The 12,616-nt window shown below is 33.0% G+C and overlaps 1 long non-coding RNA gene across 1 annotated transcript; it reads right to left on the reverse strand.

Moving 5' to 3' along the window:
• Positions 1-7,816: 7,816 nt before the first annotated feature.
• LOC117133415 lies at positions 7,817-12,457 on the reverse strand. Its single transcript, XR_004457203.1, has 2 exons — positions 8,555-12,457; positions 7,817-8,431 (listed from the first exon to the last, which is right to left on the reverse strand). It is a non-coding gene; the product is annotated as an uncharacterized LOC117133415 (long non-coding RNA).
• Positions 12,458-12,616: the final 159 nt, after the last annotated feature.

A 12,616-nucleotide genomic window follows, 5' to 3' on the forward strand; every position in this document is an offset into this window, starting at 1 on the left:
CATGATTAAAACCCCCAAATCGGATTTTACAAGTTAAAATCCGATAAACCCTAACCCTATATCTATAAACCCTAAATAATATAAGTATCAGAATTAATTATACTATAATTATCAAATCACATATTAAAATCCTAATCGAATATTTTTGAAATCAAAACTGTTTTCGGTTTTGATCATTGAGGTTTTAAATCTGATTGAATCTGATGCTATGTTGCTAGAATTGTTTGACCGTCAAGTTGCTAGATTTATTATTCTCATCCTCCTAGTTTAATAATTCTGATCTGTTTAAGTCTTGATTTAATCCGACCTGCTTGTTTTTATTAATGCTTTAATCATAGTTAGGATTGATAGATTTATTTTCTCATCCTGCTTGGTTAATTGTTCATCTGATTTAAAATTGTTTAAACCGACCAGCCTGTCAAAACATTGATTGAATCCGATAGGTTGCTAGCTTGATTTGCTTATATAATCCAATAGGTTGATAGATTGATTGAGGTTTACTTGTTTAAAATCCGAATGATCTGATTGCATGATTCTTGAGGTTTAATATCATCTGCTAGGATTGATAGTTTTGTAATCTGATATGTTTTAAATAAAAACCCTAAATAATCCGTATGATAGGTTATATTGATCTGATTTGAATGTCTTTGAGAATAGAGAATCCGTATGCTAGGTTGATAGATTCATGATAAAATCTAATGTCTTGAGGTTTAAGATTGTATGCTAAGTTCGATTTTATTGATTGATCTGATTAGAAATCATGAAACCCTAATTCTAGTCCTAACCTTAATCCGCATATCTGAAACTTGAAACCCTAAATTCATTATGCTTATGAGTTCTATTAAATTGATTGATCTGATTATATGTTTTTGATGTTTGATAAATTCGGATACTAGATAGATTATTTACACACGGTTTATGTTAAATACCAATCAGCCTTGAAACTGATTCATTGAAATTCATGCTTGAAATCTATATTCTAGTATTGCTAAAATCAGCCTTGAAACTGATTGAGTGATTAATGAATCTTTTTACTAGTCTTGCTAAAATTCATTGATTGTTAAACCCTAATTGCATGATTAATTGAATCTGTTTTTGCTAGTCTTGATAAACCATAATATTATGAGCACACATAAATAGTATTGCTGAGACTTGCTAGAAATTGACTGATTGATTAAATGCCTTTAAGATTGATATTTTCATTGTCCTCACAAGATTGAAATCCGAATTGATTGTTTTTAAGAGTAAGGCCGCATGAAAATTATACCTAAATATTGAGTGATATATGATTGAGATGTCGAAAATCAACCTGGATTTTGCTGCCCTAAATCTCTCTGGAGATAATTATTTACCGTGGGCATTGGATACAAAGATTATCCTAAAGTCAAAAAGACTTGGTGAATGTATCATAGAAGGCAATAATGCCAATGAGAAAGATTGATACAGGACAATATTAATTATTCGCCATCATCTTATTGAGAGTCTCACAGATCAGTATTTGACAATTGTGAATCCTCTAGACCTTTGGACTGAATTCAAATCGAGATATGATCACCAAAGAAAGGTGTATTACCAAAATCTATGGAGGAATCTCAGAATCCAGGACTACAAGTCTGTGGATGAGTCTATTGCTAGCTAATAAGAAACAATGAATTGAGACCTCCTGGATCAACCCCATTACCTGAAGCCAATAAGGCCGCAAAGGAAAAGAAAGAATCCAAAGAATCTAACCACGTCCAGGATGATAGACCACACGGCCATGGCCGTGGAGAGTAGAAAGGACGTGGCCATGGCCACTATTATACATTTGGCCGTGGGAACCACTATGGCAAAGGCCCTGGGTATCAACCTAATTTGAGCCATGGTCGAGGCAGAGACCATGGTATATCCTATAAACCACAAAGCTTGACCAAATCAATGTGCCATAGATGTGGAATGGGGAACCATTGGGCTAAGATATGTAGGACTCCCAAACATTTTTGTGACCTCTATCAAGAGAGTCTAAAAGGGAAGAATCCTGAATCCCACCTGGTATATAAAGATGGTAAAGATGATTTTTGATCATGAAAGAGATGACCCTACGGAATATGAAACTTTTGATTGCCTAAAAGAATAATGATGATTTCGACTTCTGTGTTTGTTTTGCTTTTATACTTGTTTTGTTTTATCACTTTGAATTTATTTTATTGCTTTTTTTGCTCTGAACTTAATAAAAGGAATGAATGATTTTTCAAATATATAAGTTTATAAGAAATATAGTTGCGGGTATAACCATTCTCATGATAGGCTACGGCCAGACTAAAGAGATCTAATGATCTATATTCACTCATAGAAGCCCATTGAGATTTGAAGATATAAGAATGAATGGTTTCCATATTGAAAAAAATGGGCGAAGAAAACAAAGAGTTCCTTCAGATATATGTATAAAATCGCCCAAGGCCATAATACGTCCTAAAGACTATACCTACATTCTCAACTGACCTAGACTATGCATAGATCAGAATGATAGAGGCTAAAAGCCTGCGAAAATATACACTTTATGGCACGACCGGATTGGCCCGACCGGATTGGCCATCCTGGTCCAAACATGATGCGAAAATTGATATTCAAAAGGCACACATTAAAAGATAAGAAGAGTTATCCCAAAGAATCTTACGTGTGTAGCATGAACACAAGGGAAACTCATTAGGCAATCACCAGTATATGTCTAGATAATACAGGTGATTACATGTCCCAAGCGTTTAAATGACTATGGTATGTCCATGGGGGTAAGTGTGGACAATTCCGTGATACATGTCCATACCAAGAACGGCTTGGCCGAAATCTTTTATTAAACGCATACATCAGACTGCTAGACCATTAGTTATGAGGTCAAAACTCCCAGTCACAGCTTGGGCCACACGAAATTTACATGCATCTAAGTTAATACGCATCAGGCCAGTTAGTGAGCATAGATATTCCCCATCGATTATATTAGATAACGGAAGAGCCATACATATCCCATCGTAAGACATTTGGATGTGCCGTCCATATACAAATTACTCCACCACAGAGAACTAAGATGGGACCTCAAAGGAGGATGGGAATATATGTTGGATATGATTCTCCCACGATTATTAAGTACCTTGAGCCAAATATGGGTGATCAGTTTGAGGCCAGGTATACGGATTAGGGGGAGAAAGTAATATGCTGGTAAAAGAATGGTAAAAGAAATAGAATGGAATCAACCATCAATGTCTTGGCAAGATCCTTGGACTCAAGAATGTGAAATAGACGTCCAAAGATTATACATTTACAAAGCTAGCTAATCAAATGCCAGACACATTTGCTGACCCGAAAAAGAATGACTAAGTCATATATAAACCAGCTTGTAAAGCACCAACGAATTTGATGTCCAAAAAGAGACACAGTCAAGTTGCTACAGAGTCTAGACAAGATATGAAACGTGGTAGACCAATAGGTTCCAAAAGATAAGAATCCTCGGAAACAAAGGAAAGGTGCAGAGAATGATAATCAAAATCCAAATCCGAGGTTACTAAGGAAACCATCCCAGACATGGAGATAAGGCCGGCCGGCTCTAAGGTACAGGTACCAAACATTGTAGCTTGGGACGCCAAGCTGCAAAGTATTAAAGGTCCTGATAATAATGAATCTCAATCGATTATATCATGTCTGGAACATAATGGAACCAATAAGAAATGTCGACATAAGATGATTTATTTGCATACAAGGTAGCACTTGAATTTATGAATATAAGCGAGGATCATGAACCCACGTCAATATAAGAGTGCGCACTCGTAGAAAAGATTGGATTGAATGGAAACGTGGGGTTAAATAGTTTAAAGAAGAAATGCGTATTTGGCCATATGATTAAGACGCCATATGATGTTAAAACCAGTGGATATAAATGGGTCTTGTGAGAAATGAATATGAGAAATCGTGAGATATAAAGCACGGCTTATTACACAAGGATTCTCACAATAGACCAGGAATAGGTTATGAGAAATATACTCCCCTGTGGTGGATACAAATACTTTTAGATTCCTAATAAGTCTGGCTATATATATGAGAAAGGAAATTAGATGGTCCACTGGATAAAAAGATAGAAGTACCAGAGGTTATTGAGCTCAAAGATAAAAAAAGTTCTCGAGAACAACATTGCATAAAGAAATTCGAAAATATCAATGTATGTAGATAATCTGAACCTCTGGATACATGTCCCAAACAGCTGAATATCTTAAGAAAGATTTGAGATGAAAAACCTAGGTAAAACAAAATTCTGTTTGGTTTTACAGTTTGAGTACATTAATAATGAAATCCTTGTGCATCAAATGGCATATACAGAAAAGGTACTCAAGAGATTTGATAAAGAACAAATTTGTGTGCATGGTCCAATGAGAGAGAGGATGAAGAAGTTGTTGGTCCCGAAATGCCATATCTCAGTGCCGTAGGAGTTTTGATGTATCTGGCAAGCTACACTAGGCCATATACATGTTTTGCCGTGTATTTACTATCTAAACTTAGCTCATATCTGACCTAAAGGCACTGGGACTGGATTAGACATATATTTTGATTTATTTTATACTAACCAGCCCAAAGAAGGGTTAATTGGTTTTGTTGATACAGGTTATCTATCAGATCTCAGACAGGTTATGAAACAAACCATCGCAGCAACATTAGCCAAGAAATTTGTGAGTATATTTGGCCGCAGGGTTGGAGGTCCATAACTCAATATGTTCGATCAGATTGTGGTTGATGGTAAAGAAAGACCAACTATGGCAAGCCGTAGGCGCGTGTAGTCAAGGTCCATTCGATCAGAGTATAGGATGATCGACGGCTAAGTAACATATTCTACCCAAGTTTTCTTCACCAACGAGTTCTAGAAGACGAGAGTGGTCTAAGTACTTCATGTTCATGCAAGTGACAGTTCAGAAGATCTATTCATCAAGTTACTTCCAACATCAACCTTTCAGTGAGGTTCATATCAGGGGGAGTAATACGTGTTGTACTCTTTTTCCTTATCTATGGTTTTGTCCCACTTGGTTTTCCTGGAAATGTTTTAATGAGGCAACATCCAAAGTGTATTACGAGCTCTTATGTTATAACATTCAAGGGGGAGTGTTATGAACCGATTTGTGAATGCCATAACCAAATAAGCATATTTCCTTTCTATTTATACATTTTCCTTTTTCTTGTATGCTTAGGATTTCCTTTTCCTAATCACTTAGGATTTGTATACTTTTTATTTATCTATGACGGTCTATTGTAATTCTCTATATATATATAAAGGGCTTCATAATTATGAGAAATTGACAATCTCTTTCTCCCATTAATTTACAACATTTTTTAATTTTTGGATTTGAATACTTGCGGATAATACAATGTCTACACAGATATCCTAAATCTGAATATCCAGAAGGCACGGATCCGGATCCGGAGACTAAGATCATGGGTCCAATGGATTCAAATCTGAATCTGGATACCCTAACATATTATATTATCCATATTGTCCATCTATCTCGTACTGAATCTCACTTTAGAACCAATAACAAATTATATTATCCATCATGGTTCTTGAATTATGTTTAAATTCGTTAGTGTGAAATTCTGATTTGAGTCTGGTTAAAGAAATCATGTCCAATGAACTTGTTTGATGATTCATTTTCCATGATGGTTCTTTATTTTCTTTAAGACGTACAATATGTGAAAAAATTGATTTTTTCAATATTTCACAATAATGTTAGTAAACTTCAGATTTACTATTCATTATATTTTTTCCATCTTTTTTATGCATGTCTCTCCATCTTTAATAACCAAGTACGATGAAGTACTTTCTGTCAAATATTTATCTTCATCTTAAATCTCAAAATCTTCCATCTTTCCAATTTAACTCACAAAATATGTATTAATATGAACACTAAACATAATAAGAAACAGTATCTTCTTCATGAAGAAACGACTAATGTCACAAAATCAATACTTTCATATTATTAAATTATATGATAATACCATCTAATTATTTTTAAAATATATAGCAATATTGTTTTTTTGTGATAAATATCTATGTTATAAATAAAATTAAAGTATAATGTATTTTATAATGTTATAAAATGTTAATATGTTTGTAATGACCCATGCCGTTTATGCTAGCGACACCTGATTGTGGAGATTGCGGGGGTACAAAGACGTTTGTACTTACGACGCCTTAGAGATTTGCGGGGTGCAGTGTGGACTACTGTACTAGCGATGCATGTTGTGTTATATATGTATATCCATATGAGGAGAATGCAGGGTGCAGAGAGTAGCTATGTACTATCTGCACATTGGTTGTAGATGTCTAGTGCACTAGATATATATTGATTGCTATGTGCGGTGTAATAGGCACCATGTTTGTTTCATGCTAGAGTCAGTGGTTTGTGGTTTCGCATCTCATACCTCACTGAGTGACTCTCCTGTTACTCACTCCTCCTGCTTTTCCCCTTTAAAGTGAGACCGACGAGCATGAGTGATTGTATCGGACTGGTGTTGCTTTTTGGCTGTTATGCTTTTGGGCCTTTGGATTTTTTGCGTTTATGTTTATTTCCTATTTCAGATTTTCGGTTTAATGTTGTTACCGATATTTGCATACTTTATAATAGTTTGAATGTTTATTTTATGCATTGGATTTTCAGTGTGGATGTTGACTTTTAAGTATTTACTAGGTGACCGGCCCGCACCCTGTGCGGACATAAGAAAATACAAAATATGGAATAAATATTATATAGTTTTTAGAAGTAACGGATTTTATAACATAATACCACTGTCTCTGGGAGATTTCATCAGCCATGGAAAAAACCTGGTAGTCAATATTTGAGATGGAGGAGAAGGAACAAAGTAACGTCAGTATGAAGAGGCAGATATTGTGTGTATGTATAATTGCAACGTCACAAAATATTTTATGTGTTTAAGAAGATATTTTCATTCAAAAAATAGAATAAATAGTGTATAGTTTTAGAAGTAACAGATTCTATATCAGAATTGTATTGTATATGTATCGTAATTCTTTATTTTAGGTGAATAATATTATTTTTCCATAAATAATAAACAAACATTTTTGTAGACATATTAAAAGAAAATATAATAAAATTGAAAATATTATCCATAAATAATATAAATTATGAAGTACAATTCTCGATAAATAAAGCAAATTCAATTAGAAACCTACAAAAAAATTAAATAAATTTTGTAAGCAATTTGACGGGATAACATTATTTGATAGATTTATAAATTTCTAAATTTTATTGAACACGAAATAATATTAAATTTACATACCGTCATCGGTATCCTAACTCATCACAACCCATCTGGCAAATACAAAAAATAAATAATTGTAATAGTTTATATATTTTAAAATTTGTATTTGAAAAAAAAAGTAGATTAAAATTACATAGCGTGACTACGGAATATTCTGAAAAACTTTTTGTAGACAACATTCAATGTTTTTGTCCGCGGCTTCCCCTTCTTGACCAGTTATTAGAATTTTTAAAAGGCTCTGTTAAAAGGCTCATGAAATTTCTAATAAATAGAGAAAACTTAGGGTCTCTTATAATTAAACTGGGTCAAAAAATTTAAAGTCGGTATAAATTGATCATCTGATTTACAACTATTTGAAAAAGATTCCTTGGCATGCCACATTCTAGATTCATTATTTATCAGTTCTTCTGAAACGCTGATGTTATCTGAGGAAGGATCAAGATTCAAGGACTCTTGCCTTGGATTTATGTGCCTCTCAGCATCCAAACCAAAATAAAGCCTTAAAGGCACAAAAGCAGGGTAAACACTCTGAACATCACTTTGGGTCTAAAAAGAAGATGTGGTTTCTAACATATAAAATTGCTCAAACAAACAGAAATGCGGCTTCAGAAATTTATTTACAAAAAAAAGGACAAAAAAAAGAGAGACCGTAGCAAAAGTATTAGCATTGTTATATACACAAACAATGACTTTTGACGGGAACATAGAGCATAAGAGACATTTAGAGACTAAAAAAACTGAAAGGGAGAGAGAGATAGACAAAGTCTAATCTCACATTTTCACCTCATGCCTCAGTTCTATCTCCCTACTCTTTGGTTGTCACGATTGTGTCGATTCTGTCGACTCCTTTGAGCTCAAGTGATTCGGTTCCCGAGCCTGGAGTTGACGTTGATGTTGTGTCAGGTTCAGTAAGGCCATTGCTGATGTGTTTATCCACTGAGAAAGAAGCAGTTGATAATTTGTCTGGTTTCGAGTCAAGGAAGAGGCAAACTATAGCGCAGTCATCGACTTTTGAAGTGCGGAACTTCCATCTCCAATTCCTCACTGCAGCTTCCACCAAGGCTCGACCAGCTGTGCAATGTGTTGGTGCTTTCGCTACAATCTCCACAACTTCTTCATTCGTCAATACATCCCATATCTAGCAAAGTTTCAAGAATACACTTAAGAGACCAAATAGTTTTGTACATCTATTATATGCATTTATTCAGAACTATTGGACTTTTTACTAATACTATTTCATTGACAGTGTGATATCTCTTACCCCATCAGTTGCCAAGACAACAAATTCATCTTTCTCAGTGAGGCGTCGGTAGGAATATAAGAGTATTGTGAATAAGTGATTTGATGAGTTGTTCACCAACTGAAGCATGAATTCTTGTCCCCTGGTCACAAAAAAAATAAGAGTTTTATAAACGCATCATAAGTATATATCTCGAAATGAATCATAAACGATGCTTTCAAAAAAAATGAAATTATGTGTGATTTATACTTACTTCTTCATCAACAAAAACCATTTCAATGGTGTTTCCTGATTCTTTGTTATAGTTTCTCCACAAGCGAACAATCCTAACTTCAATACGCGATGTATCTTTACGGGGTTTTAATTCTCTAACATAAGAAACAATATTTTTGGAGGCTCGCACCATTGTCATTGTTCTTGTAAGAGCTGAATGTTTGTATTTTAAGCATTCGGGTGTGTCCTATATATATAAAGGCGATTTATTTATCATATTAATGATCCTTAATAAAGAATGAAATCGTTTAAAGAAAGATATTAAATGTGTATTGTCAAAAAGTGATTTGCATATGATATGATTTTAACTTGCGCAAGTAATGTAATAAATATGATATCAACCGGCGCAAGCAATTGATTCGAATAATAAGGAAAGTAATTAATATGCAAATTAGTTAACAATCTTGCGCAAGTTATCTAATTATTATCCCCCCAAGCGAATAAATATATGGGCTTAACTAAATCGACAATATATTTGGGCTTTTCTAAATAGGCTAAAGACATTTTTTCTCTCCTAAGATAATTAAAGCTAATTAAGAAGATCTTTCCCAAATATTACCGAAAACCAAACTTGAAAATCTGAAAACCAACAGACCGGGAACCGCAAGGAATGAAACCGACTGACTAAATTAGTAATGTGAAGCTCTAAATCGTGCTGCAATTAGCGATGCAACAGACTGACTAAATTAGTAATGTGAAGCTCTAAATCGTGCTAATGAAACAGAAAACCAAACTTGAAAATCTCAAGAGAGGACTGTCTAAATGCTTGTTGAGTTATTAAGGAGAAGATAATCTTACAGTCCTTCTTCAGAGACTGAAGTCAAATCCAAGTTTGTTGTAAATGTCAGTTGTCTCTTCTTGTTCCATCAGTAGACAGTCCGCGAAATACTTCTCTGGTCGTGGCAATTAGTTCGATGGTGAAGCTGAATGTTATTGTTTAAGAGAATCAAGACCTCAACAGCAAGAAACAGATAGGTAGAAAAACTTCAAGAAGTTAATAATACCTGGTCAATGAAGTTGTTTAACGATTATGTATGTAGCTTCTTCAACCTTTCGATCTCAAAAGGTTAATCAGTCAATTAGATACAAAGATTCAAAATGTTAATAAGCAGATCGTAGTTTATAGCTTAACATATGTCGAATCCAATCAGAGAAACCAAAAAATCTTTGTATCATAGCTTAAAAGTTGAATCCAATCAGAGAAACCAAAAAATCTTCGCCTCATAGTTTAAAAGTCGAATCCAATCAGAGAAACAAAAAAATCTGTAAATTCCGAGAGTATCGATGGTGGAGAGAAGGAAACTCATATGGTTGTCGCTTCTTGACGTGATTGATATGATTGAGTCTTCAGAGTGTGGAGAAGCAAACTCATCTGGTCGGACTGTCTTCATCGGCTTGAAACCATATCCCCCTTCAATTGATACACGATTGAAAAAAAAAAAAAACTTCATGAGATACGACGGCATTTTCCACTCCGCGGAGGCGAGTGAATAAAATAAATGAAAAAGAAAAATTCCAAAAAATCAGCCAATAGAATTATAAGAATTTTCCTGAGAAGCTCTATGTGATTGCCACATGAGCAGAATTCACTAAAGTGACTTCTCTTTTAATGTATAGGAGGATAATATAGATTTCAGATATTATTATTTATTATATTATGCACACCACAAATTCTGCTCATATCTTATGATTTTTTTTATACTTAATATTTTGTGGAGGCTCTATGATAGCAACCATATGAGTTTCCTTCTCTCAACCATATGAGTTTCCTTCTCTCCATGTCTACATCATTTTTAAGAAAAACGTTTTTAACTACACATTATGTAGTTATATCTTATGATTTTTTTTATACTTAATATTTTGTTTTTGTACATTTAAGTCATTTCGACGTGTCTTTAGTTATCTTTATTGCATTTCATAGATGTCTTTAGCTTTTAAGCTTTCAAATCTATATACCAAATTTATCCGGTGTACATATGCCTTATTGCACAAATTAATTGATGTACATGTATATCGCTGTACATGTGGATGGTAAATTTTTTTTGTTTACATATTATATATCATGTACATATAAAATAAATACATAAGAATTATTGTATGTATGAATAATGATTATTATACTGTCTAATTATATTTTAATAAGTAAATAATGTATTATAATTCTTATGATACGATTTTGCGATTTTATTGATAATATACACATGTGCATATATAAGCATAAACACATGTAATCTTTGTACATGTGTACACACACATATATATATATATATGTACATATTCACATGTATGTCCAATAGTAAATCTTGATTATAATACTATCTAATTATTTTTAATTAGAAAATAATATATTACAAATTTTATGGTATAATTTTGTGATTTATTTATAATGTACATTCACATGTTTGAATGTACATATATACACATTTCCATGTATGACCAATAATAAATCTTGATATCATGATATTTATTGGATTTTAGCATCTTATTTTAGTTTAATTAGATCATTTTAGCTTGAATTTAGGTGTGTATATTGCATTTATGTGTTTATTTGCATAAAATGTGGGTTATAGTGCACTTTTGAAAGTTTGGGATCAAATATAAATGACATATCTGCAATTTCATGAGTTTGGAGCCAAATTGCGACCAGAGCTAATCGTGAGGAACCGTTCATACAATTAGAAAAGGGCTTAAATGTACTCTTAGAAATTTGGGGTTAATTGGCGAGGATATATATTCCATTTTTGAGAGTTTAAGGTCAAATGGAGAACAACTATATAATTAGAGGACCAAATGCGCAAAATGAAGACAATTCACCATTGTTGCTCGAGCTCTTCCGTGACGTGAAGCCTGAAGCGAGGATGACTCCCGACGGCCACCACGACGGATTCATGGCGAGGAACAAGCTTCACGACGGAGAATTAAGCTTGGTTGTGGCTGTGTATCGAGAGAAGGAGGATACGCGGCGGAGATGGTTGCGTAGTGTTGGCACAGTTCAAGAAACTCTGTGACAGAAGAGGTACAAAATTTTGGCATGGTGACCACGAGTGTCTTTGGCAGAGGAAGCCAACATCGTCTCTCTCATTTGTTAATTTTTAGATCTTCAAATTTTATGTTCTTTTTTTCTTAAAAAACAACTAAAAATAAATTTTGTTAACCGGAAAGAAAAGAAACCAAACAAGCAGCTTCTAGTTTTGATTTGGTTAAAAGAAACTACCTCAGTAGAAACAACTGTCTTTCAATGTAATAAAAACTTAAAAAGTGACCCTAAATATTATAATAAGAACTAGAGTATTTTTTTAATAAGTTTTAGTTATTTTCACATTTTGTAAAAATTAATTTAATTATTGATTTTTATTTTTTTATAACAAAGTAAATACCATATAAATATTTTAACTAATTTATTAGAATATTTTATTACTCCTCAAATTTAAATTTTTTGCATTAATTAATTTTTTTTTTTTGCAGTTTAATCGGATTTGTTTTGGCTAGGCGACTTGTTTATAGGACAATTGTCAATAATAGCATCTTTTGAAGTTTATGTCTCAAAAATAGCACTAGAAGGAGAAAGTCACAAAAATGACATTCATTAAAGGGTGAAATATCTCTAATACCATTGGTTTAAAATTAAATAAACAAACAAAAATAAATAAATAAAAATAAAAATAAATAAAAATAAAAAAATAAAAAAAATAAATTTTTTTTTTTATAGTTTCAGATTATATGTTTTCAGATTCGAAATTTTTATAAATTTTTTTTTTCGAAATTTTTTTTTATTTTTTTTCAAATTTTCTTTTTATAATTTAAAAAATA

This window comes from Brassica rapa, chromosome A01 (assembly GCF_000309985.2).
Source record: "Brassica rapa cultivar Chiifu-401-42 chromosome A01, CAAS_Brap_v3.01, whole genome shotgun sequence".
NCBI classification, from domain to species: Eukaryota; Viridiplantae; Streptophyta; class Magnoliopsida; order Brassicales; family Brassicaceae; genus Brassica; species Brassica rapa.